At 46.4% G+C, this 27,154-nt stretch overlaps 1 long non-coding RNA gene across 1 annotated transcript in view; it reads left to right on the plus strand.

The window, feature by feature from the left end:
• LOC127007632 (uncharacterized) overlaps positions 1 to 10,996 on the plus strand; it is a 92,738-nt gene extending 81,742 nt beyond the window's left edge. Inside the window, exon 3 of the long non-coding RNA XR_007760309.1 lies at positions 10,367 to 10,996. This is a non-coding gene — a long non-coding RNA (uncharacterized LOC127007632). The remainder of the gene's footprint in view (positions 1 to 10,366) is intronic.
• Positions 10,997 to 27,154: the final 16,158 nt, after the last annotated feature.

Below are 27,154 nucleotides of genomic sequence, written 5' to 3' on the forward strand. Positions count from 1 at the left end.
TAAAATGAGTGATTAATATTCTGCAGCGAGTAAATAAGCCAATATGATGTTAGGATTAATCTCAAGAAACTTTGATTATAAATCACCCGAACTTATGAAGAGATTATATTTAGCATTTGTAAGACCACACCTAGAATACGCCGTTCAGTTCTGGTCACCGAACTATATCAAAGATCAAGTTTTGCTAGAAAGGATACAGCGACGAGCGACCAAACAAATTCCAGCGCTCCGAAACTTGCCATATGACGAGCGTTTTAAGCGTTTAGATATGTTTTCCCTAAAAAAGCGAGGGATAAGAGGGGACTTAATTGAAGTGTTCAAAATCCTTAATGGATTCGACAACATTAACCCAGATAGTCTATTTCAGAGAGACACCAACACAATAACACGCAGCAACGGTATGAAGTTAAAGGGAAACCGATGTAACACATTGGTGCGCAAAAGTTTTTTTTAATAATAGAGTCGTCGATCACTGGAATAGACTCACACCGTCAGTAGTTAGCGCACAGAGTATCAATAGCTTCAAGTCTTCATTGGATAAGTACTTCAGGGATATAAGATTATACTGACCCTTCTTCGCATGTTTTCAGACAGATTGCAGCAAGACGTCAACCTAAATCCATATTATTCTCCCCCACAACCTAGATTGCAAGTAGCGTAAGTTAACAATAGAGTAAAGCAACAGTTAATGTCCGCATGACAGATGGAGTGAGGTGTAGGGCAGTAAGGTGACAGGTTACTGGTGCCGTGCCTAGTACCGCCGGTAAAACGAGGATCAAGCCTCCACCTGTGCCTCTGAAACTACACCTCACCCATCGTGAGTATTAGGGGGTATTCTGGGGCTGCCCTGTGTAGGCCACTCGGCCTCTTCCAGCCTCCCTGTGTTTCCATGTTCTTATGTTCTTATGTAATGAAGTCATTTTCCCCCACAGCTTAGGTTACCAGTAGTGTAAGTTAAGGGTAGTAATTTCCTCTTATTTCTCTCTTTACTGTAAAATTTCCCTGTCCCTTTCTTCCTTAAAGGTACATGGTGTTCTCTTCTAACTATTTCCTGCCGGCACGTTGCCGGAGGGAGAGGTGGGTGGGGAGGAGCCCTCATCTATTCTGTCCTGTTCTACCACACGTAGATTACTAGTAGTAGCGGTAGTAAACAGACACCCTCGCCATAGACCGATAGGTCTTCTGGTGTCTGTTCTTCCTATGTATTCCTATGTATTCCTCCTCCTCCTCCTGTTACTCCATCTCCCTCATTTCCTTACTCCCCATGTCTCCCTCCCTCCCTCCCTCCCTCTCTCCCTCCATCCCTTTCCTCTGTCTCTTTTCCTCCCTTACCTCTCCGCCACCATCTATCCCTTCCCCCATCCCTCCCCCGTCCTTACCCCCCTCCATCAGGCGTCCTCCCTCACTACCCCTCCCCCCTTCTTCCCCCCTCCCCTCCTGCAGGCGTCCTCCATCAGCCTGTGCTTATAAACAAATGAGCATCGTTTCACCTTAGTTTATTTCGGACCCAAAAAGCGGGATATTTACGGATCAACGAGAGGCCGAATGAGCGAGCAGCCGGCGCGCCCCTCACTCGGTCCGTCAATCCGGATAAAAAAAAAGAAAAAAAAAGAGGAGGAGTCCGGATCGCGTTGTCACTTAGCATTCAAATCTCGGTCATTTCAGGGGCCGGATACGGATGTTGGAGCAGAGTAATGTGTGCCTGCCTCGTCTGTGTGGGGGGGAGGGGGAGAGGGGTCGTGTGTGTGGGGTAGGGGGTCGTATACGTGTGTGGGGGATGGAGGAGAGGAGGAGGGGTCGATGTGTGGGAGGGGGAAGGGGGGCACCGTGTGTGTGTGTGTGTGTGTGTGTGTGTGTGTGTGTGTGTGTGTGTGTGAGTGTGTGCGTGAGTAATGTGTTTGTGTATGCTCTCCCAACACATCAAAATAAGCTGCCGGGGTAACGTAGCCGCACACCTATCGCACCCTAAATAAATCTGTGTTGTTTTTGAAAGGCTGAGAGGCTGGAGGACACTGCCTTGGCGATGCGCGAGTATGTTAATATAAAAATATGCAAATGCAGAATAAATATTAATTCGCAGATACAGATTAAGGACGCATAGCAGAGGATGATGAACTTGAAACTAGAGTGTCCTTATTAAAAAAAAACCCAGCAAGAGCAGGAGCAGGAAAAAAAACTTAGTAATGATAATAATGAAGATACTAATAATTATTGCAAAATGAAAAATAAGTTACGAAGATAAGGTTGAGGATAAAAAATGAAGGAATAAGTAACAAACTGATGCAAACAAAATATTTCTCACCATTTTCACCACTTCCTCTTCCTTCTCCTCCTCCTCCTCCTGGTGCAAAACTACAAGATATAGAAGAAGCGGTAGACCTCGTCTCAGACCGCACGGAGCAGGACACACTCTTTGTTTTGCACGCTGGCACGAACAACGTTCAAACAATGTCCACGGAGGAAATTATAGCTGACTACCGACGAGTAATCCGCCGCTTCAAGGAAAAGTCAAGCCACATCATTGTCTCCGGGATTCTTCCGAGAATCGACGCCTTCACAGGCTTCCACAGAAAGGCGTTGAACATCAACAACAGATTGAAGCACCTCTGCCAGGACGAGGAAGTTTCGTTCGCAAGTCAGTGGGATCATTTCTATGATATCCCCGACCTTTTCCGTCCTGACGGTCTTCACCTCAATGCGATTGGCTCAGCACGGCTTGGTAGGTTGCTGAACTAGGAGGTACTTTTGTACTCAAAAAACTCCGAGCGCGGGAGGGGCACCAAAGTATCGTAAACAACCAACCAGTAGGGACCGCTCATTACACACCAAGGCCCCCAACAGTGAACACAAGCAGACACCAGACTACTGTGCCGCGAAGCGTTGAAGTCAAGAAGGACATTTCTGTCCTATACACCAACGCGCGGAGCTTAATACCCAAACGGGATGAGTTACTTGCCTATGTTGACGTAGGAAGTCCGGACGTGATTGCCATCACCGAAACGTGGGCCACCTCTGACCACCTAATGACCGAATTCTCAATTCCGGGATACGAGAGCTTCTACAAAAACAGACTTCACAAGAAAGGAGGAGGTGTTATCTGTTACGTCAAGAACAAATACCCTGCCGTGGAAATAACCAAAGAAGACTCAGAGAAATATGACACTGTATATGTTAAACTGGAGACTAGCAAGCACAACAAAATAACGATTGGAACCGTTTACAGACCTCCAAAGCAACAAGCAGCGGACGACGAAGCGCTTTACGAGGAAATTCACACCATAACACAAAACAAACAGTCAGTCATTATCGGGGACTTTAACTGTTCCAACATTGACTGGACCACGATGATTGGAGATCGGGAGGGTAACAGATTGCTCGAAATGTTAGAGGACAATTTTCTTACTCAGATTGTTACCCAACCGACGAGGGAAAATAACTTATTAGACCTAGTACTCGTGAGTGATTCAGATCTCACACTTGAATGTCAAGTCGGCGAAAAACTGGATGGTTGCGACCATCACCTAATTCGCCTAAAAATCAGAACAGACCATGAACTCACCGAAAACATGTTCAAGATTCCAGACTACAAAAAAAACAATTTTAACTTCGCTCGTGAGCTGCTAACCCAAACAACTTGGGAACCCATGAACCTCACTCCGGTGGACGGCGCGTGGAACGATTTTAAGAACAAACTCCTGGAGGTAGAGAAAACGACTGTTCCCATGAAGACAAGGAGAACAAATAATGCCACAAGCACACCATGGATGACTACCCAAGTTCGACGGGCGATTAATTTGAAGAAGAGAAAATACAACTTGCTAAAGGAAAACAGCACTGACGAGGCACGCGAACAGTACCATCAAAGCCTCAGAGCTTGCAGAACACTCATTCGCCAGAGTAAACGCGACTATGAAAAGCAAATTGCACGCGAAGCCAAGTCCAACCCGAAAAAGTTCTTCACGTATATAAGAACCAAAAAGAAGACAAAAAGCAATATCGGTCCCTTAAAAGATGAAAGTGACGTACTAACACAGGACAGTAGACAAATGGTCGAAATCCTAAACAGGAACTTCGCGTCTGTGTTCACGGTCGAGAATACCCAGTCCGTACCCGAGAGCCCTTCCCCACCGATGGGAATCACTCCCCTAGAAATTGGTACAATCGACGAACGGGATGTGAAAAAGTACCTAGACAAACTCGAGACAAACAAGTCTACCGGACCCGATGACTTGTCACCCAGGCTGCTCAGGGAACTCAAGCAGCAAATCCTCAAGCCACTCACCGCCATCTACAATCTGTCACTACAACAAAACAAAGTCCCGAAAGACTGGAAACAAGCGAACGTAACACCGATCTACAAAAAGGGAGACAAAAGTGTGGCCCTAAACTACAGACCAATCAGCTTGACCTCAGTGGCGGGAAAAATCCTCGAGAAGATCATCAGAGACAAACTCGTTAGGTTCCTTGAAGACAACAACATCATTTCCGATGCTCAGCACGGTTTCAGGAACAAGCGCTCATGCTTAACCAATTTATTGGACTTCTTCCAAGGTATCTATGAAACCTGGGATAATCATATCCCTAGTGATGTTATATATCTAGACTTTCAGAAAGCCTTTGACAAAGTGCCACATGAAAGACTCCTCAAGAAACTTAAGTCGGCAGGATTAGGCGACGATCTGACAGCGTGGATCAAAGACTGGCTCACTGAAAGAAAACAACGAGTTGTACTCAACGGACAGGCCTCCGAGTGGCTCCCGGTCACAAGTGGAGTGCCACAGGGGTCAGTGCTGGGACCCATACTTTTCATCATATATATCAACGACCTAGAACTAGGATTAAAATCCAATCTTTCAAAATTTGCCGACGACACAAAGGTGGGTGGGAAGGCCCTCACGACGGCAGACTGCGAAATTATCCAGAGAGACCTGGGCCAGATCACTCGTTGGTCAGAAAAATGGCAGATGTCCTTCAACACTACCAAATGTAAAGTAATGCATATCGGATCCAGAAACAGCAACCACATATACCACATGGGTGGCGAACCACTACATGTTGTGCAAGAGGAAAGAGACCTCGGGGTCACCATCAGCAGTGACTTGAAACAAACAAAACACTGCAAGTCCGCCTGTAAGAAAGCCAATACAATGCTTGGGTTCATATCGAGGAACTTCGAATACAAGACGCCGGGAGTTATGTTATCCTTGTATAATTCGCTGGTAGGGCCCCACCTGGAATACGCCGTGCAATTCTGGTCTCCTAATTACAGGAAAGACATTGAATTACTTGAGAGAGTACAGCGCCGCGCCACGAAGATGATACCATCACTGAGGACGAAACCCTATGAAGAACGACTCGAGCGACTCAACCTCTTCACGTTGGAAAAGAGACGACTGCGGGGAGACATGATACAAGTCTTTAAGTACCTGAACAAGCTCAGCAACGTTGATCACTCCAAACTCTTCACGCTACAAACTAACCTGAGAACAAGAAACAACGGAAAAACAATTCAAGCAAAGCGATGCAATACCGACATCGGCAGGAGTTATTTCTCGAATAGAGTTGTTCGCCACTGGAACAGCCTTCCTGCAGAAGTGGTTAGCGCAGAGACCATCAACTCCTTCAAGAAACGCATTGATCGTCACTTTGCTGCAACGGGAGTGAACTGAACGTTCCCAAGAGTAGGTACACTATTGCTTTAATCCTTCCCTGCAAGCCACTCCTGTGGCAAACGGATTGATTAAATCACTGAACGCAGGCAGCCTAGTAATGAGCCAACAGGCTTTCTGCTGCCTGCTAGTCCATGTTTCCATGTTTCCTCTTCCTCCTCCTCCTCCTCCTCCTTTTCCTCCTCCTCCTTTGTCTTCCTTTCTCTGGCGAGGCGTCCATAGAAGCACAGCATTCCTCAACACAGAAGTGGACCATGGACTGAACGCAGTGTGTGCGTACGTCAGTGGGCATTAGTATGAGTGAAAGAGTGAGTGAGTTGATGAGGGTGTGAGTAAATGTGTTTACGGGTCAGTGAATGAGTGAGAAGTGTGCACATGTGAAGGAATGATTGAGAGAGTGTGAATGACTAAGTAAAAAAAGTGAGTGTTTGAAAGTTAGAAAGTGTTAAAGAGTGAATTTGAACGAATGAAGAGTGAATAAGAGTGAGTGAGTGAGTCAGCCGGTTAATCAATATATGGTAAAAGTAAATAAATGAGAGAGTGAGTCAGTCAGAAAAAAAAAATGTAAATGAGGAAATAAGTTAAGGTGAGTCAGTGAATAAGTAAGTAAGCCAATGTGTGAGTGAGCGAGCGTGTGAGTGAGTGCTTGGAGCAGCCGGAGACAGAGACGGAGCGTTCCACCCCCGGTGCTGTCTGTGTCCATTGTGAGGGTGGCGCGACCGTCAGTCACTTATTAATGAGGGGATTCTGACCACTCATTCTCTCTCTCTCTCTCTCTCTCTCTCTCTCTCTCTCTCTCTCTCTCTTTTGTTCTTCTTCTTCTTCTTTTTCTTCTGCTTCTTTTTCTTCTTCATTTTTTTCTTTCTACTTCTACTTCTTGCTACAGATTTCATTCTTTTTAATCCCTATATATTTTTGTTTGTTTCCTAACTGACTTTTTCATTCCATCATTCACAGTCAGCCAGCTCTCATTCCTTCCGTGCTCCCCTTTTTTTTATTTCATGCCTTCCACGTTTACTCCTTCCGCATTCTTATATTCCTTCTTCTTTCTTTTCTTTTGCTTTCCCACACTTACTTTTTTTATCTATCTACTTGAGGGAGTTATCTTTTCGTTCACTCCTGTAAGAAAAAAAAGATAAACAAACGATGTATGTGTGTGTGTGTGTGTGTGTGTGTGTGTGTGTGTGTGTGTGTGTGTGTGTGTGTGTGTGTGTGTGTGTGTGTATGTGTGTGTGTGTGTGTGTGTGTATTTACGCTGCCCGGTACAAGGAAAAAGTGTTTGCTTGTATATTGTTCTATGACTCGGTTAGTTAGTTTTACTCTTGCAAAAAAATACAGTAATCAAGATGCTGATGATTTTTAAACGCTTTGTGAATGGATCGCTGAAACTGGACCTTTTTTTCAGTCAATTTTCGTGTAAACCTTCGCAACACGCTAACCAAGGCTGCCGTTGTGTTGTTTTATGCCGCGATTTGGTGGGCTCATTAGGGGATAGTCTCTCTCTCTCTCTCTCTCTCTCTCTCTCTCTCTCTCTCTCTCTCTCTCTCTCTCTCTCTCTCTCTCTCTCTCTCTCTCTCTCTCTCTCTCTCTCTATGTATATTATCACTATCTCTCTCTCTCTCTCTCTCTCTCTCTCTCTCTCTCTCTCTCTATTATCTCAGTCTATTTTATTCTCCTTTGTATTATTTGTCTATTTATTCTCTTCTTCCTTCTATTATATCAGTCTATTTTATTCTCCTTTCTATTATTTGTCTATTTATTCTCTTCTTCCTTCTATTCTCTATCTTAGTACCTAGCATCTCTCTCTCTCTCTCTCTCTCTCTCTCTCTCTCTCTCTCTCTCTCTCTCTCTCTCATGCAAGGTTAAATTCTAATCTGGACAACATATGGTGATCCAGGTGCGTCGAGTCTTGGTTCCTGATTGGTCAATTAAGCCGAGCACCAAGGCCCAGCTCGCCCTCTGATTGGCCCACCCGTTGCTAGGATACCGCGCCTAGGGCAACCCCGATTCGCCTCTGTTTTCTCGCTCCTCCTCGATCCCTTTACGGCGAGAAATAAAAGACAAAACGTACTTATACCCTTGAGTGGGGAGCAGGTCAGTGTAGCTAGGGGGGGGGGGGGGGTACAAGAAGGGGCTGGGTCTAGTAAACAAAAGTCAGCCATCTTGAAATCACCAAAGAGGAGGAGGTGGAGGAGGAGAAGGAAGGGGAGGAGAAGAGAGGGAGACAGTGGTTTAAGGGGACTGTGAAGAATGACTTAGGGGTGAAGGAGGTTATGGGGGGAATTCAAGGGGGAGGAGAATGTGGGGGAAATAGGATGAGGGGTGATGAAGGACAGTGAAGAGGGGGGAATAGGAGGGGGGGGGGCAGGAGGAGCAGGGTGAAGGGTAAAGGACAGTAGGGAGTCAAGAAGGGAAACAGGAGGAGGAGGAGGAGGAGGAGGAGGAGGGGGAAAGAGAGGATTGACAGGGAGGTTGGATTTCTTTATAGTAGTTGTGGTAGTGGTGGTGGTGGTGATGGGACCTTTGAATGGGGCGTGTGAATGGGTGTTGACGTCATGTGGTGATTGATCAGAGAGCGACCAATGGACTCTCTCTCTCTCTCTCTCTCTCTCTCTCTCTCTCCAATCATCATCATCATCATCATCATCATTAGCAACACCATTAACTCCATCACTTTCCTCATCCTTCCCTTCACTTCCCCTTCCCTCCCTACTCTTCCACTCCCATCACTCCCAAATCCATTACTGCTGCCTCTCCTTTCCCTCTCCTTTCCCATCTTCGTCACCCATCTCTTTTCCCTTCCTCCCTCCCCCTTATCACACACCTCTCTACATTTATCTCTTCCTCCCTCCTCTCCCTTTCTCCCTTACCTCATTTCTACCTCCCTTATCCCCCTTCCTCTCTGCCTCCCTCTCTTTCCTCCCTCCTCTTCTTTTCCTGCCTCTCCCACGCCCATCACTAAATACCTCTTTTCTCCATTTACCTTTCTTTTTTTACCTCTTCTTCTTTTTTTTCTCTCTCCCCTGTTCATGCCCTTTCAGTTCGGCGCGTTTTCTGTTTCCCGTTTTTTATGTATTTACGTTTTGTGTTTTGTTTTTTCTTTCGCTGTTGAGTTTTGTGTTGCGCCGCCTCGCTTGTGTTGCGTGAAAATTTGTGTTGTTTGCGCTTCCCGGTGAAAAATTATGCAGGCGCGATTTTGATATGACGTGTCTTAAAGGGGAGAGAGAGAGAGGGAGAGAGTTGTTGAGTGGGTGAGTGAGTGAGTGAGTGGTACAAGTGAGTGAGGCAGTGGTGAGTGATGAGCGATGGAGTGACAGTGAGTGAGTGATGATTGGTGGGGGTGAGTGAGTGTTGTGAGTCAGGTGTGAAGGTGAGTGAATGGTGAATGGTACGAGTTTTTGGGGTAAATGGGTGATTGAATGGCGAATTATATGAGTTCTTTGATGAGTGGAAAGGTGAAAAAGTGAGTGACGAGTTGATGGTATGGCTATCTTTGTGAGTGGGAGGAAGAGTGGATGAAAGACTGAATGCTTGAGTGAGAGAATGCTGTGATGATGAATGAATGAATGAGGAAGTGAGTGAGGTATGGCATTGGCGGGAGGATGCTGAGGCGAGTGAATGAGTGCGTGAGTTAGTGCGTGAAGCCATAAAGTGACTGCTGGAGGTGATAGTTAGGTGGGGCTGTAGATGCGTGGCGGTGTTGAAAGGGTGATGATGTGTGGTGATGTGGGGGGTTATGTAATTTATGCTTTTCCGTTTGTCGATCCGTGTCTCTGTCTATCAGTACCAATCGTCTTAATCGTCGTAATTTGCACGTATTAGCCCATTACGACCGAAGCAAATGTCAGTCAGCCATGAACTGTACACTACTGATTGCGGGGCATCGAACCCTGGCCTTCAGAATAGAAATCAGGAGACCAAACTGTTTCCTTTGCTAAAAAAAAAACATGAACCACGGATGAGCTAAATAATCATCGAGTTCATCAGTAGTACAGTTGGTTTGCTGCCCTGACCTCTATTCTCAAGTCCACGGTTCGAATCCCGGCACTCTGGGTTGTCCATTTCAAAACATTTCCCTGTGTTATTGCAGTTTCTCAGATGTCAGTCAGTCAGTCAGTTATGCTTTTCTTGACTCTCCTGTATATGAATTTCCTTTTCTTTCTGTTCCGTTTCATTCTTTCGCATACGCAACACTGTGCCGGCCGACTTTACCTTTGCTATCATCATTTCCATATCTCCTTTATGTATCATATCAGTATAACTATTCTCATCTTCCCTTGTACGTATGCCATGTCAGTCTGTTTTCTACTATACTCGTGCCCTTCCCTTCCTTCTGTGTGTACCGCTGTCAGTCTGCCTTTCCTGCCCTGCCCTTGTTTTCCGTGTAAGTGTACCGCTTCAGTCTATCTTTCGTCATCCATATTTCCTCCGTGTTGAAAGTATATCATGACGGTCTGCCTTTATGCTCCTCATTTCATCCATATAAGTACCGTCTCAGTCTACCTTTCCTCACCTGCCGCGTTTCCTCACCTTTCTAGTGGGTGCTCCAAATGAGGATGCATCCCTTCCTGTTCTCGTTTCTTCCATATTTGTACATACCATGCCAGTCTGTCCTTCATCTTCCTCGTTTCCTCCGTATATGTGCGCCCCGTGACAGACAGCCTTCCCTCACTCCCTCCGTTTCCTCCTCTTTGCAGGGGATGCACCGCGGCAGCGCACCGCTCCTCGCCTGCCTGCGCCGCCTCACCTGCCGTCCGCCACTTATCCGCCATTACCAGGTAAATTGTAATTATCGGCGGGCATTAGCGGTGCCTCCATTCGTCACCTGAGCGGGAGGATGTGGCCGCTACGAATGCATATTAAGAGCAGACTCGAGACTTATATTTCCTTCCCTCCCTCCTCTCTCCCTCTCTCCCACCCTTTCCTGCCTGTCTGACTGCCTCCTGCTGCTGCCCTTTGCTGCCTGTCTGACTGCCTCCTGCTGCTGCCCTTTGCTGCCCTCACTGCTTTGCCCTCCCTCCCTTCCTTTATTCTTCTCCTTCCTTCACTTCATCTCGGTTTCTTTTCTTATCTCCCTCCTTTTGTGTTTGTTTACTTTTTTTATCATGTGTTCATAACTTAATCACAGTATAACTATTGTTCTACTATATTATTTTTTTTAATTTAAGGAAACTTTTTTTTATTTTCTGTATTTAGCTTTTCATTTGTATTGCACTGTGTTTGTTTGCGAGGTATTTTTGATTTTCTACTCTTTACCTTCCTCCATCCCTCCATCTTTCCCGTTTCTCTTCTTTCCTTCCTGCCTCCCTCTTTAGCTCACCCCCCCTCCTTCCTTCCCGCCCTCCCACCCCCTCCTTCCTTCCCTCCATCCCATCCCCTCCTTGCCTTCTTCCCTTTGTAAAAAACGACATACGTCTCTGAACTGCTGTGTTTTGTGATTACCTTCATCTTTTTATCCTCCCGAGAGAGTGACTAAGGAGAGGGAGAGGAAACGGAAGACAAGAAACGAGAGTAGAAGACGATGAGTGCATGTAACAAAGTCATGGAGGGTAAAAAAATGAAATATAAGAGCATTTGAAACAATAAAAAAGAGCGGGGAATTAGGCGGAGGAAGAGAAGCATTAGAGCGACCGCAGAAGAACTCAAATGTATAATTGGCATGTTGTCGCCATCAGGTCAAGCAGATAATGGCATAATTCGAGCCATAATTTTGCGCTGGGTCGCATTTCAGAGGAGTCTACGATCTTTGCGGCCGCTGAATCTTTGCCTTTAAGCAGCTCATGTTATTAAGAGGAATAAAAAGAAGCATTTCAGAATACAGACCTAAGAGAATGATATAATTATTATCAGTGGTTAGGAACGATGAAAGGCATTTATCGAGTGGGATGTTTTCATACACTACTACCTCCACCAATACACTCAGTTTCATTTCATCTGTCCACCAACAAAGCTTGAATGTTGATCGATGTGGCACCTGCGCATTTCTAGTCGGTGAATACGTGAAAATGAATGTTGTGATAGACATTCAAGCTTATTTTTCAATAATATATTTGAATGTTTATGTATACAAACAACAACTCAGTCGTTTGCATCGATAATCTAACACACAAGCACACGAAAAGACAAGCTTGTATCAGATAGCACAGTCACATCATGCTCGAACGATCTGTTTTTTGCATATTCATTGATTGACAGCTCATTTTAGGTATATTAAAAGACATCTGCCTCTGCCAGTGACAAATAAAGGGTATCTTAATAATTTGCTGCATGTAAATTACGCTTAATAATCGAAATGATATGAAATAGTAAATAATAACTTTTGAATGCGGTGCTAGGCTATTTCAAATATTAGGCTACTCATGTTATTTACATGCAACACATCAAAACTCCTTATGTACAGTATAGACACTTGCAGAGTCCGATTTCACTTTACGTACCTGAATGAGATGAAATATGGGTATCTGAAAGGCTATAAATCGTTCGAGTATGATCAGACTATACTGTTTGATATACAAGCTGTTGTTTCGTGTGCTTGTATGTTAGATTATCGATGCAAATCGGCAATGTTTGCGGCTCATATAAGAAGTTTGAAGTTTTTTTGTATACACAAACATTCAAATATATCACTAAAAATATAAAGTTGATCTTCACGCAATCACGAACTATCAATGCGCAGGTGCCACATCTACGTTTGCGAGTGGACAGACGGAATGAAACGGACTATAGGCTATAGCAAGATCTAAAGAAAGGGAGGTCAACTCAAGGTCGGCTCAAAACTCGTCCCATTCCGCGCATCCTCTCGAGGCTCCTCCCTCTGACCAAGTGACGTAGCACAGGGTATAAAACAAAGTTGACCGAGCAGGCAACCCCTCCAGTCACATTCACACCGCAACAGGTGAAGGAACCTGGCCTGACCGGCCTGACCTTGCTCTTCGCTCGCTCCTAATAATGGTGTATTGCCTTGCTACATATGTGTGTGTGTGTGTGTGTGTGTGTGTGTGTATACCTCTCTCTCTCTCTCTCTCTCTCTCTCTCTCTCTCTCTCTCTCTCTCTCTCTCTCTCTCTCTCTCTCTCTCTCTCTCTCTCTCTCTCTCTCTCTCTCTCTCTATGTGCCTCGGTATACTTGTGTGTGTGTGTGTGTGTGTGTGTTGGTATAGTACTTCTGTGTGCGTGTGTGTGTGTGTGTGTGTGTGTGTGTTGGTATACTTGTGTGCGTGCATACTTGTGTGTATGTATGTGTGTGTATACCTGTGTATGTATGTGTGGCTGAGAGAGTGGGCTGGCGGGCTGGTAGGCGGGTCTCCTACCTCACTTTGGGAGCCGATTTGTGAGTAACTCTGTCCACATTTGCACTGGAGTGGGTGGATGCTGACCTTGGCTAAAGATCATCCCTCAGGTGGATGGGGCAAGTGTGGTGGGGCATTGCTACATATAGACAGATAGATAGATAGATGGATAAATGAATAAATACAGATATATGGATAGATAGATACAGAAATATAGGTATATATTATGTAATAGCTTCTGTAATGCTTGTACATACTGAAGAAAAGTACAAGAGCAAATAAAATACTTCCAAAGCACATTTATGCCTTCTATATCCTGCACTAATAAATCTATAAAATATACGGGATTTATTGGAAAACTACCAAGAACTCCAGTATGTAATAAAGGCTCTATTAATCTCTGGCTAAGATGCTACATGCATAATATATGAAACTACAAAGTAGTACTACACACATGCAAAATATTGTTAATGATTCCTCTTCCTTTTATCTTTATTATTACACACACACACACACACACACACACACACACACAGAGAGAGAGAGAGAGAGAGAGAGAGAGAGAGAGAGAGAGAGAGAGAGAGAGAGAGAGAGAGAGAGAGAGAGGGAAAGATTGCTCCCTCTTGCACGAGGGAGCACGGGCCTTTGCCAAAGGCGGCCCGTAGCAGGGAGCCGACAGACCGACTCTATCGGCGATCGAAATCTAGCCGACCAAGTCGGTCTGTCGACGAGGACTGGCGTGTCTCTCGGGGTTGCCAGTTAGCTTAGGTTCCTTTATACTTGTGGAGGGAGAGAGAGAGAGAGCGAGAGGAGGCTCCTCCCACTGACCACCTGACGTCACCTAATCTGCGCCTGAGTTGAGCTTCCATTTATTTAGACCTTGGGTATAACACCAACACCACCACCACCACAGCGACCATCATCACCAACACCACCATCACCACCACCACGACCATCATCACCAACACCGCCATCACCACCACCACGACCATCATCACCAACACCACCATCACCACCACCACGACCATCATCACCAACACCACCATCACCACCACCACGACCATCATCACCAACACCACCATCGCCACCACCACGACCATCATCACCAACACTGCCATCACCACCACCACGACCACCATCACCAACACCACCACCACCACGATCATCATCACCAACACCACCATCACCACCACCACGACCATCATCACCAACACCGCCATCACCACCACCACGACCATCATCACCAACACCACCATCACCACCACCACGACCAACATCACCAACACCACCATCACCACCACCACGACCATCATCACCAACACCGCCATCACCACCACCACGACCATCATCACCAACACCACCATCACCACCACCACGACCATCATCACCAACACCACCATCACCACCACCACGACCATCATCAATATCACCACCATCACCACCACCATCTCCAACAGCAACAACCCACCATCACCACCACCCCTACTACCAAACAACCAGCAGCACCTTCACCTTCACCATCACCACCAACATCACCACCACCATTACCACCATTCCCCCCCCCCCTCCCCTATGTACACACCATCTCCACCTCCACCTCCACCAACACTAGTAACAAACAAAAACACGAGCACCAACACCACCACTGCAACCACGCACACCATCACCACCACCATCTCCACCATCATCATCACGATCACCACTTTACTTCCTTTACCCCCACAACGACTACCACCACCACTACCACAATCACTACCACCACTATTAGCATCTCACCAACATCACCATCGGCACCACCACCATCACTATCTTACTCTCACTATCACCACTCTCGCCACTATTCCATCTTTCACCACGACTACCAGCGATACTACCATCACCACCATCACACCCTCCCCACTGTACGATCACTACCACCTCCACTACCACCACCACTATGATCAAGAACCACAGTAAAATACACACCAAGCCCTAGTTTCTTTGATCACCTCCTCACTTGTCTCCTGCAACGCACTCCTTCCTCCTTTCCACCGCCCCCAATGTAATGTGAATTTCTATTAGCGGCCTGTGGAGAAGGAGAAGGAGGGGGAGAAAGATGATGAGAAAGAAGAAGAAGAAGAAGAAGAAGAAGAAGAAGAAGAAGAAGAAGAAGAAGAAGAAGAAGAAGAAGAAGAAGAAGAAGAAGAAGAAAAGGAAAAGGTAAAATACAAGAGCAAGAAGTAAAAGAAGAACAAGGAGAAGGAGGAGGAAGAGGAGGAAAATGATCAAGAGGAGGAAAAAACAACATGGGGAAGAAGAGAAAAAAAGAACTGAGAAGAATAAAATAATACAAGTAGAGAAACAAGACGACGAGGCAGCAGAAGAAAGTTAACAAGAAGAGAAGAAGAAGAGGAAGAAGAAGGCTTTTGACTGGTGTTCGCCGAGTGGATCCAATTGGCATCAGTATGAAACCGAAATTGGGCCCGACAATAAAAGCATAACGTAAGGGATCCCGGGGCAGGAATTCGCCGCGGAACCGCCTCCACGCGGGGTTAATACCAGTTTTCAAAGCCCCGAGGAGCAGCTTCCAGCCATTTTATGATAACATCCGAAGCTCCAGCGACGGCCACGATCGCTTTCCAGGCTGGGCGGCGAGGCGGGGCGAGAAGGTTAGGCGAGGAAGGAGGCAGACTTGGCTCTTGTGTTTGTTCCATAATGCATCATGTGTTGGGGTGGTCGTGGGGGCTGTGTGCGTAGGGAGGGAGGTGATGGTGGTGTGTGTGTGTGTGTGTGTGTGTGTGTGTGTGTGTGTGTGTGTGTGTGTGTGTGCGGGGTAGAAGTTACGGCAGCAAGGGAGTTGAATTAGTATTGTGTTAGTCAGTTTGTGTATTGAAGGGCTATGATGATTATGTTGTTTGTTGTATGTAGGATGTGAATGCCTAATGTGATGGGTGGTGATGGTAATGATGCCCCAGATCGAGCTGAAGAAATGTAAGGGAATTATAATTAAGCACAGGAAGTAAGGAAATTATGAAAATAAAAATGATACATATGCAGGATAAAGGAAGAGGGATGTGAGGGAGATAAGAAGAGGTGGGTTGGTGAAGGAGGCAACATAAATAATGGCGAATAAGAACAACACACCTAGAATAGAAGAACATGGGAACAAAAAAAAAAACACTTCATAATAAGAACTTACACTTTAAAAATAAAAATAATAAAAACAAGGATGAACATTATGAAGGCATGAGGACGGGATGGCCAAAAGGTCAGCGTGCGGGTGAGGTGAGTCTGCTGGGACCTATAGATTCGAGTCCCACAAATACAAGCTGACAATTTTCAACCATCGCGAAGTGGCTGAAGATTATCCACATGCTGCCCAGTGCCGGTATTCTCAGACGCTTCCACCTCTCACATCATCTATATCCAAAAATCTAAAAGGAGATTAATCCGGTTCTCATGTGGGTTTTTTTTTTAGGTTCAGAGTACAGAGGAAGGGTCAAACTACCAGCAGGGTCATAAAAGTAACTCTGGGAATGCCTCGAGCCCCTACGAAAGCCTTGTCAAATATGTGCTCTAGGGCGCCGATCTGTCTGAGAATACGTCTCCAGATCTTCCCTCAGCCCTAACTTGAGCGACCTCGGTCAAGTGGAGCATCGGGGGGCAGCATTGGCAAAGCAAGAGCAATATATCACGGCAGCCACTAATGGGCCACTAATGGGCCGGGTCGCCGAAACTCCTCAAGAATATCTACCGGCGCTATGGGCAGCACCTAAAAAAAATGAAAAGACGTATTAAAAGCTGTGGGAGTCAGGGAAAGGGGCATGGGTTAATTATTTCTTCCAGTAACACTTGGCATCACGCTGATCATGATGCATACATACACGCACACTGCTCGTCTTTTGTTTCCCGTCACGTCTGCGAGTGGACGGGTGACGTGAGGCGACGGTTAGGGTGACGGGGGGTGATTGGGAGGCGCACTCGTTCTCGCCCGGCATTTTATTAACCAGGTGAGTTTTCCTCCACTCGCGACACATGATATCCTGAGGTGCGGTGCCGGAGAGAGAGAGAGAGAGAGAGAGAGAGAGAGAGAGGTAAAAGAAGAATATCGATTAGATGAGTTACCAGAGTGAGAGAGAAAAAAAAAGTGATGTGGAGAAATAAAGGAATAACAAAAATATGAAAAAAATAGATGTGGTGGCGGAGAGAGAGAGAGTTCGATCCTCATCTCCCCCAGAATTAAGAGTGTCATTATTTCTTCTAACGCCTCGACGCGCGGCTCCCGGTGGAAACGAACTGATGAAGAGGAAAAGAAGAGAAAACTGAAGCCGGTGAATGACAGGATCAGGTGAAAGGAATCTGCGGACGTCAGGTGTGTAAGGAATTTAACTCCATATAATAAGACGCGTGAAAAAGGAGTGACGGGCATCATTTCCTTTCGTTTTTATTTTACTTAGGGTCAGTTCGTTAGCGGTAAATATTAGTGTGATGCCTCGTCCCTTCCCGTCGTTCTCTTTTCCTCCTTTTCAGTTTGTCTCATTCCTAAAAAAAAAAAAATAATAGTTGATGTGTGTGTGTGTGTGTGTGAGCGCCGCAATCTGGTTGTTTTTGGTTAGCTTATTTTGTCTTTCTTTTGTCTGTGTGTGTGTGTGTGTGTGTGTGTGTGTGTGTAAGAGAGAGAGAGATGGGGGGAGGGGGGAATCACCACTTACATTATCATTCACATCAGTATCCACCACCACCACCACCACCTCCACTACTACTGCTATGACAGACCACCAACAAAGACCAACACACCAAGAGAAAACACACACACACACACACACACACACACACACACACACACACACACACACACACCTAAACAAGGAGGGCCATTAACCAACGTGACTCCCACCTTCCTTCTCTCTCTTCTCCCTCCCTTCCTCCCTTCCTCCCTTACCCTCCCTTCCTCCCTTCCCCCCTTCACTCACAGGTCTCTTCCCTCCCTTTCTCCCCTTCCCACAGGCACTTAGAACCATTTACCGAGTGTCGCAGTAATAATATTGGTACTTAAGACCCTATCGGTGGTTTCTTTGAGTCCCCCATCATTAAGGTGCCTCTCGGAAGGTCGCCCGTTTTCTATGCCGCCTATGGGGTTGTAAATACCCAATAAGAGGCGACTTTGGAGAGAAAACGGGACAATAAGGAGATAGAAGATGGGAAGAGAGGGAAAGGAAGACGTGGATGTGGAGAGGAGGAGGTAGAGGAGGAGGAGGAGGAGGAGGAGGTGATGGTAGCAGTGTCGCAGTAAAAAGAGAGGTAAGGAAGAAAGAGGAGACAATGTAGAAGGAAGCAGGAAGGAAGAAAAAGAGGGAAAAGAAAAAAAAGAAGATACTGGAAAGAAAAACGTGAATATGAGGACGAAAAAAAAAAAGATAGTGACGGAAGTAGAGGAAAAAATCACAGGTGGAAGAGGAAAAGGAGGAGGAGTTGTAGGAGAAGGAAAGACAGGAGGAGGCTGAGGAGGAGGAGGTGGAGGAGGAGGAAGTGATTGTAGTAGTATCGGAATAATAAGAGACGGAAAGAAAGGAGAAGGAAAGAGTAGGTAGAGGAGGAGGAGGAAGCAGAAGAGAAAAAAATGAAGAAAAGGGAGAGGAGGAAAAGAAGACGGAGGTGTAGAAGGAGAGCCAGGAGGAGAAAGAGGAAGAGAAGGAGAAGAAGGTGCAGGAGAAGGAAAGACAGTAGGTGAAGGAGAGACAGGAGGAGAAGGAGGAGGAGGAGGAGGAGGAGGTTCGAGGAAGAAGAGAAGAAAACGTAGGTGCATAAGGAAAGGAAAAATAGGAGGAGGAGAAGGAGGTGGTGTAAAGGAAAGACAGGAGAAGGGGGAAGTGGAGGAGGAGGAGGAGGAGGAGGAGGAGGAGGAGGAGGATTAGGAGAAGGAGGAGAAGGAAAGGCAAGAGGAGGAGGACGAAGAAGAGAAGGTGCAGGAGAAGGAAAGACAGGGGAAGGAAAGACAGGAAGAGGAGGAGGAAAGGGAGAAGGTGCAGAAGAAGGAAGGACAGGAGAAGGAGAGACAGGAGAAGGAGGAGGAGGAGAAGGTGTAGAAGGAAAGACAGGAGAAGAAGGAGAGACAGGAGGAGGAGGAGGAGGAGGGGGGGGTCGGAGGTGTAAGGGGCCCGCGTCTGAAGTATTTTAAGGGGTTGTATCTGCGCGGTATCGGGACGGGGCGGCGCTGGGGCTCCTCGTATCGGCCATCTTAAGTGGTACATTAGTGTCGCACAAAGTTGTCACCCCACAACCCGGAGTGGCGGCCGATGCTTCACCCTGATTACTGCGACGCCCTGCCAGGCCTCTCCCTTGCCCCCGCACTCCCTGGCTCTCCCTCTCTCTCTCTTCCTTCTCCCTTCCTCCCTTCTCCTTTATTTTCTTCTTCCTCCTCTACCCCTCTCTTCTTTCTTCCCTCTCCCTCTCTTCCTCTTCCTTTTCCCTTCCTCCCTTCTCCTTTATTTTCTTCTTTCTCCTTTCCCCCTTTTTTCTTTCTTTCCTCTCCTTCACTCCCTGGCTCTCCCTCTCTCCCTCTTCCTTCTCCCTTCCTCCCTTCTCCTTTATTTTCTTCTTTCTCCTCTTCCCCTTTTTTTATTTCTTTCCTCTCCCTCACTCCCTGGCTTCGTCTCATTCTTTTTTCCTCTTTTTCATTCTCTCTCTTTTATTTTCTCCCCATACTCTCTCCCTTTTTCCTTTCTTCCTTTCGCCTGTTCCCTTTTTCTTTCTTTCATCTCTCCCTCTCATCTTTCCCCTCCCTCATTCTCTTCCTTACTCCCTCACTCCCTCGCTCTTTCGCCCCTCTCTCCCTTTTTCCTTTCCTTCTCTTATTCCTTTTTTTTCATTCCTTACTTTCTCCTGCTTTTCTTCTTCTTTCTCCTATTAATTTTTTTCTTTCTTTTGTTTATCTTTTCTCTTTCATTCCTTCTCGCCCTCACTCCTTCACTTCCTCGTTCTCTCCCTTTCTCCTTTTCTACCTTTTCTTCTTGCTTTTTTCTCCTGCCTGCATCCTTCCTGCTTCCTCTCCTTTCTTCTCGTCTTCCCCTTTTTTCTTCTCTCTTTCCTCTCTTTTTTCTCCTTTTGCTCTCTTTTTCTTTCCTCTTCTTTCTCCTCCTTCCTTTTCTCTTTCCTTACTTTAGCCTTTTCTCCTTTCCTTCCTTCTCTTCTTCCTCCTTTTCTTTCCTTCCTCTCTCCCCTTTTGCTCCATTTCCTTTTGCTTATCCCTTTTTTTATCCATTTCTCTACCTCGCTTTTATTCGCTATGTCACTATTTTTCTGTACATTTTCTTCTGTCTCCTCTCCCCTTTTTTCTCTCTTTCCTCTCCCTCACTCCCTGGCTCTCCCCCCCCCCCCTTCCTTCTCCCTTTCTCCCTTCTCCTTTATTTTCTTCTTTCTCCTTTCCCCCTTTTTTCTTTCTTTCCTGTCCCTCACTCCCTAGCTCTTTCTCTCTCCCTCTTTCTTTTCCCTTCCTCCCTTCTCCTTTATTTTCTTCTTTTCTTTTTTAGCCTTTTCTTCCTTCACTTATTTCCCATTTATATTTTCACCCGATACCTCAATTCATTGTCTTTAATTGTCTTTGTATTTCTTGTTTCATCATTGTGCGTCATTCCCAAGGGCCAGTGGATCGGAGATGAGCACCACGGCCACGCGCAGCTATAGCTTATTATGTCCCTAGCTTTACTTTTAGCGTTACTCTCCTCCTTCCTTGTCCCGTCATTATGCGTCACTCTCAAGGCCCAGTGGTACGGAGATGAGCACCGAGGCCACGCGCAGCTGTAACATATGGCCCCAACTTTCCCTTACTTTCCTCCCTCCTGCTCCCGTTCCATGATTTTCAGAAGGACAGGATCGAGATTAGCGTCAGGAGGAGAATCTATGTCCAACGTTTTCCTCATCGCGGTAGAGTAGTTCGAAGCTCAGTCACGTGGCCTCTGTGGGAAATACTGAAGCCGCGAGGAAGCCGTGTTGCCCTTTTATTAGCTTCATTTCCTGTTTCATTGGTTATCTGTGACCCGGCGTGTTTCTTTATTCATATCTCCTCTCTCACTGGCTCCCCGTTCTCCTCCCCTATGTTCCCCTGTTTCATTATTCATTTTCTCTTTCTGTAGTAATCCTTTTCCTGTACGTTGCGTGATTTACTTTTTTTCTCATTGGTTATCAGTTTTCTCATATATTCCTTTCTTCTTCTGTTTTACTTCTCTCTGTCTGTTTTTGTGTCTTTCCATTTCCTTCAGTTTCGTTTCCCCCTTTTGATTTTTTTTTATTAGTAATTCATATTCCTTTTTTTTATTTTTTCTCTCTGCCTTCAGCTGTTTCTGTTTCTTCTTCTTCCTTTCTTACTTTTTTTTATGATTTTTATTTATGATTTTTTTGTTTCATTAATTATATATCGCTTCCCCATCGTTATCACCCTATTTTTTCTCGTTTTTATATTTATTTTCTTCTATTTTTCTTCTTCTTCTTCTACTTCTTCTTCTTCTACTTCTTCTACTTTTTCTTCTTGTTCTTCTTGTTCTTGTTCTTGTTCTTGTTCTTGTTCTTGTTCTTGTTCTTCTTCTTCTTCTTCTTCTTTTTCTCCTTCTTTTCCTCCTCCTCCTCCTCCTCCTCCTCCTCTCAAATAGACCTTAATTCCAACCTTCTCTTCCTCAAAGTGAAATAAAAAATAGAACCTAATGTGGATGTACCTTACGCAGGCAGGGAGAGAAGGGAGAGGAGGGGAAGAGAGGAAGGGAGGAGAAGGAGGAGGGAAGGGAGGAAAGACTCACGCCCCAAGACACTGAACATATCTCCTCTACTTATCATCTTACGGGAGTGGAGAGGAAGGTGAGGGGGGGAAGGAGGGAGGGAGGGAGGGAGGGAGGAAGGGAGTGTAGAGAGGGAAGGAAGGGAGGGGAAGAGGGTGACCTAGAGACAACCCTCACTTCACTGCTACACTCCCTTCCCTTCCCTCCCTCGCTCTCTCCCTCTCCCTCCCTCCCTCCCTCCCTTTTTTTTCCATCTTTCTTATATAAGTACTTACCCTTTACCCCCTTATTGCCCACTTCATTTCCAGGCACTTTTTCATCCTCCCTTTTTTTTCTTACCTCCCTCATTTAGCTCCCTTATCTCCCTTCATTTGCTTCATCATCATTGTACCCTGCCCCTCACCCTGTACACCCTCATCGTTCTCCCTGCTATGCTACTTTTTATCCTTATCCTTCCTGCTCTTGTCTCCCTTACCTGGCGTGGGTCCAATCTCCCTTTTCTATTAGCTCCCTCTTTCTTGTTTGTGTCTTCCTCGTTTTGCTTGTCTCTGCATCTTTCTTCATTCACTCCATTTTCCTTCTCTCAGTCTCCTTTTTCTATTAGCTCCCTCTTTCTTGTTTGTGTCTTCCTCGCTCTGCTTGTCTTCTCATATTTCTTCATTCACTCCCTTTTCCTTTTCTTAGTCTCCCTTTTCTATATCTTGTCTGCTATATTCCCTCATCCTCTCCCTGACTTCATTATGCTTTCTCTGTCTCATTCCTCTCCCTCCTTCATCCTTCTCCCTCCTTTCTCGTCATTTCAACCCTTTTTCTTACCTTATATTTCCATTGTCTCTCTACCTCCTCCATCTCTTCAAACCTTCCCCTTATTCTATCTCTTCAGTTTCACCATTCCTTCCCTAACACTTCCAGTCTTCCCTTTGTCTTGTCTCCCAGTTCCTTATCATATCTTTCCATACCCTTTTTTTCCCTCTCTATCGCTTCCATCCTTCCCCGTATCCTATCCATCCACTCTCTCCCTACCTACCCCAACTCGTTTAGTCTTCCCCTCCCTCTGCCTTCTGGTCCCCTCCCTTCTTCCATTATCACCCTCACTCTGCCCTTTCCCCTGCCACCTTCGTCCTTGTCTCCCTTATCAACCACGCCCTACCTCTTACCTTGCCCCCTTTGCCCCTTCGTCTCTCCCTCCCTGTCCCCTTGCCCTGATTCCTTCATTCCCTGCCTCCCTGCCTGCTTCATCACCCCTAGTCCCTCGCCCTATCCTCCCTCACTCCCCCATCCTCCATCCCCTTACCCCACCTCCTCCCTCTTTCCTCTTCTCCACCATCCCCTTGCCACATCCCCCCTCTCTCTCCTCATCTCCTCCAGCCTTGTGACCCCTCCCCCCTCCCCAACCACTCACCACATCCCCCCTCCCTCTCTCCTCACTTCCCCCATCCCCCAGCTCCATCACCCTCCCTCTCTTCACCTTCCCAAACCTTTGCTCCCTCTCCTTCCCTCTCTCTTCCTTTACCCCATTCCCTTGCCACATCACCCTTCTCTCTCCTTCTTTCAGCCCTCCCTTTCACCCTTTGCCCCCTCCCCCCTCCCTCTCCCTTCCTCTTCCCCATCTCCTCGCCCCATCCCCTTCTCTCTCCTACTCTCACCCATCCCCTCCCCCACCCCCCTCACACTATCCGTCATGATGGTGGCATATCCCTCACCCACCCACCCGCTCCGTCTTGCTGCGTGTCTTTTTTGTATTCTGTAATTACTTCCTGCGGTGTGTGCCACAGACGAGGTAAGGAGGGGAAGGAGGAGACGAAAGAGGAGAAGGAGGAGTGGCCGGCGGAGGAATGAAGGGCGGGAGTTGTTGTGGGAGGGAGGGACAGGGAGGAGGATGAGGTACAATTTAGGTTCTCCGAGTGACATAAACATATTCCCTCCAATTGTGTTGCATTGCCCCGCGCTAAGCTTTGCCCGAGTCCTGTGAGAGTGGAGAGGCAGCGTGTTATTAAAGCCTTATTTACTGGGGCACAGACGTCATGGAGCCCCTGAACGCTGCGACTCTCCTGGTGGTGCAGTGGTGGTGTTGGTGGTGGTAGTGATAGTGGTGATAATGGTGATGATAGTAGTGGAAATATAGACCGCTCTTGTTGTTGTTGTTGTTGTTGGTGGTGGTGGTGGTGGAAGTATTGGTTGGTGGTGGTTGGGGGTTTTAGTGGTGGTAGTTGTAAGGATGGTGGTGGTGGTGAGGGTATTGGTAGTGGTGGTTGGGGTTGGCAGTGGTGGTGACAGTGTTGTTGCTGGTGGTGATGGTGGAGAGGCTGGTAGGTGGTGGTAGAGATGGCAGTGGTGGTGGTGGTGGCGGTGGTGGTGGCGGCGGTGGTGGTGTGGTGGTAGTAGTGGTGGTGGTGGTGGTATTTATATATTGGTGACTGGAGTTGGTTGTGGCGGTGTTGTTGTTGTTAGTGATAGCAGCGGTGAAGAGGCTGGTAGATGGTGGTGGTGGTCGAGGCTGTCGTGATGGCAGTGGTGGTGGTGGTGGTGGTCCTGCCGGATACAGTCTAATACTGCCAAGGGTAATGTAATGGCTCTAATGGGAGTGTGTGTGTGTGTGTGTGTGTGTGTGTGTGTGTGTGTGTGTGTGTGTGTGTGTGTGTGTGTGTGTGTGTGTGTGTGTGTGTGTGTGTGTGTGTGTGTGTGTGTGTGTGTGTTCCTCAACTTCCTGTTTTCTTGAACCTTGTGTCTTGTGTTTGTGTCTCGTTCTTATTATTGAGGATTTGTCTTCGTCATTGTCATTATAATCATCAGCCTCATCGTAGTAATTCTTATCATCTTCGTCTTTGTCTTCGTCCGCGTCCCTTTCGCTTATTGTCTTCCCCCTTGTCTGTGCCTTCCTTCTCCTTTTCCTGGGTTGTTGCTCTTTTCCTTGTCGGTGTCTTCCTTGCTTTCCTCCTCCTCTTCCTTCTCCAACTTCAATTCCTCCTCCTCCCCTCCTGCTCCTGTTCTTCCTCCTCGCCCGCCCTTTCACTCTACTCAGGTCCATATGCACACAAACACGTTTCATCATTATTCAATATGATTTTGGTAATTGAATTTCCGATATAGTTGAGAGAATTGCATTCTAGTTTGGATCGTACTGAAGGGTCTTTAATACCAATATACCGGCTGATAAGTAGACAGACGAAGACAGACAGAGAGACAGACAGAGAAATGTGAACGCAGACATAGACAGATAGATAAACGGACAGATAGACAAGAAGCTGTGATCACTGCTCCATCATAAAGCGGAGACAGAAACACACACAAACGGGAGACAGGTTTTCAAATAAATCCCTAATTCACAAATAAATGATAAAACTCATATAGTCCCTCATGCTCTGAAGCCCGTTGTACGATTCATCCCATCAATCACATAATCCGAGAAATAGACAGAGACACAGACAGAAAGACATCAATATATTCAGAAGTCTACCAAATTAGACAGAAAGAGACAGAGAGGGAAGCAGAAACACCCAACTAGACAAACAGACAGATACAGGGACAAAATAGACAATCAGGCAAGGGAAGAGGCTGTCAGACTGGCAGACACGCAGACAAACGGACAGATAAGCAGAACACAGAGACACGGAAATACCACATTCATGCACTTCTTCACATGAGTCCCGCCATGAAACAAACGAAGAAAACCACGCAACGGAAAGCCTTCTGAATACTAACTACTGACACAAACACACACACACACACACAGGTAGACACAACCACAACACTACCACAACACAGCAACAGCACACCACACCCATTCCCTCCCATTACCCCCCCCCCTCCTTCCCTCTCCTCCCCCTTTTATCTCCTTCCCCTCTCCTCCCCTTCCCTCCCCTCTCTCCCCTGCCCTCTCCTTCCTCTCCCTCCCCTCCCTTCCCCTCCGAGGTGTCCTGTGTTCCCTCCTAATGGTCACATGCAAAGCGAGGTGACAGGTGACCTAATTGATGAGGGGACAGGTAATGCTCAGGTGAGGCGGCAGCGTCATGCATTAATCTTGTTCCTCTATCAACGGGGACTTCATGATTTATGACGACCTAGGTAATTATACATTGCCAGGTGGGGGGAGGGGAGGGGAAACGTGGGGTGGGGGGCAGGCTTGAGGCGGCTGGGAATGGGAAAAGGCAGAGAGGGAGGGGAAAAGAAGACCGAGAGGGGGAGATGGGAGGAGGGGTCGTTAGAGGCTAGAAGGTTGAAGGAGAGGAGAAAGAGGGAGTTGAGAAGAGGTTTTGGTGACGAAGGAAAGGAAGAGGAAGGTGAGGAGGATGAGAGAGTTGGAAGATGACATGAAGAAAAGAATGGTTAGAGAAGGGATGGTTATAGGTTAGAGGTTGAAGGAGAAGAGGGAGAGGGAGTTGAGAAGAGTTGTTGGTGACGAAGGAAAGGAGGAGGAAGGTGAGGAGGATGAAAGAGTTGGATGATGATAAGAAGTAAAGGATGGTTAGAGAAGGGATGGTTAGAGGTTAGAGGTTGAAGGAGAAGAGGGAGAGGGAGTTGAGAAGAGTTGTCGGTGACGAAGGAAAGGAAGAGAAGGTGAGGAGGATGAAAGAGTTAGAAGAGGATAGGAGGAAAAGGATGGTTAGAGGTTCGAGGTTGAAGAAGATGAAGAAGGAGTTGCAAAGAGTTGTTGATGACGAAGGGGAGGACGAGGAAGGTAAGGAGGATGAAAGCGCTGGAAGAGGATAGGAGGAAAAGGATGGTTAGAGGTTAGAGGGTGAAGAAGATTTAGGAGTTGAAAAGAATTGTTGATGACGAAGGAGAGGAAGATGAAGGTGAGGAGGATGAAAGCGTTGGAAGAGGAAGGCGAACGAATGGAAGAAAAAATGGAGAGGAAAATTAGTTGCGAAAGAAACTAGAATAAGAAAAAAATAGGAAGGTGGAAGGAGAAGGAAGAGGAGGAGGAGGAGGAGGAGGGAACGGAGAGAGGGAAGACGGAAGAAGATGGATGGAGGAGGGAGAAGTGGATGTGTTCCTTACAGGAGTAATCATCACTTATTTATTACATAGCATGATGAGGAAGAGGAGGGGAAGGTGGAGGAGGAGAAGGAGGAAGATGTGAACTATGTAAAATGAAGAAGAAATATATACACAAAGAGAGAGAGAGAGAGAGAGAGAGAAAAATTGGTGTAAGTTGGAATGTTGAACACTTAGGTAAAATAAATCATGTTTGGATTGTGTAGATCTTGAAATTCAAATACATGATGAGTTTACAGGTGTGTCTTGATGACGGATTGTGACATGAGTTTATAGAGAAGGTAAAGACGAGAAGGCATAAAGAACGTGCGTGGTTTATGATAGGGAAACCGCGAGTCATGATGGATGAGAAGGAGGCTTTCCGCTCCCCCACAGCGTTGCCATATTATCGTACTCATCGCATTGCATTTTCGTAGTTTCTGACCAATAACTATAGCAAAAACAAACAAACAA

The sequence above is a fragment of the Eriocheir sinensis genome, chromosome 36 (assembly GCF_024679095.1).
Source record: "Eriocheir sinensis breed Jianghai 21 chromosome 36, ASM2467909v1, whole genome shotgun sequence".
Taxonomy (NCBI): domain Eukaryota; kingdom Metazoa; phylum Arthropoda; class Malacostraca; order Decapoda; family Varunidae; genus Eriocheir; species Eriocheir sinensis.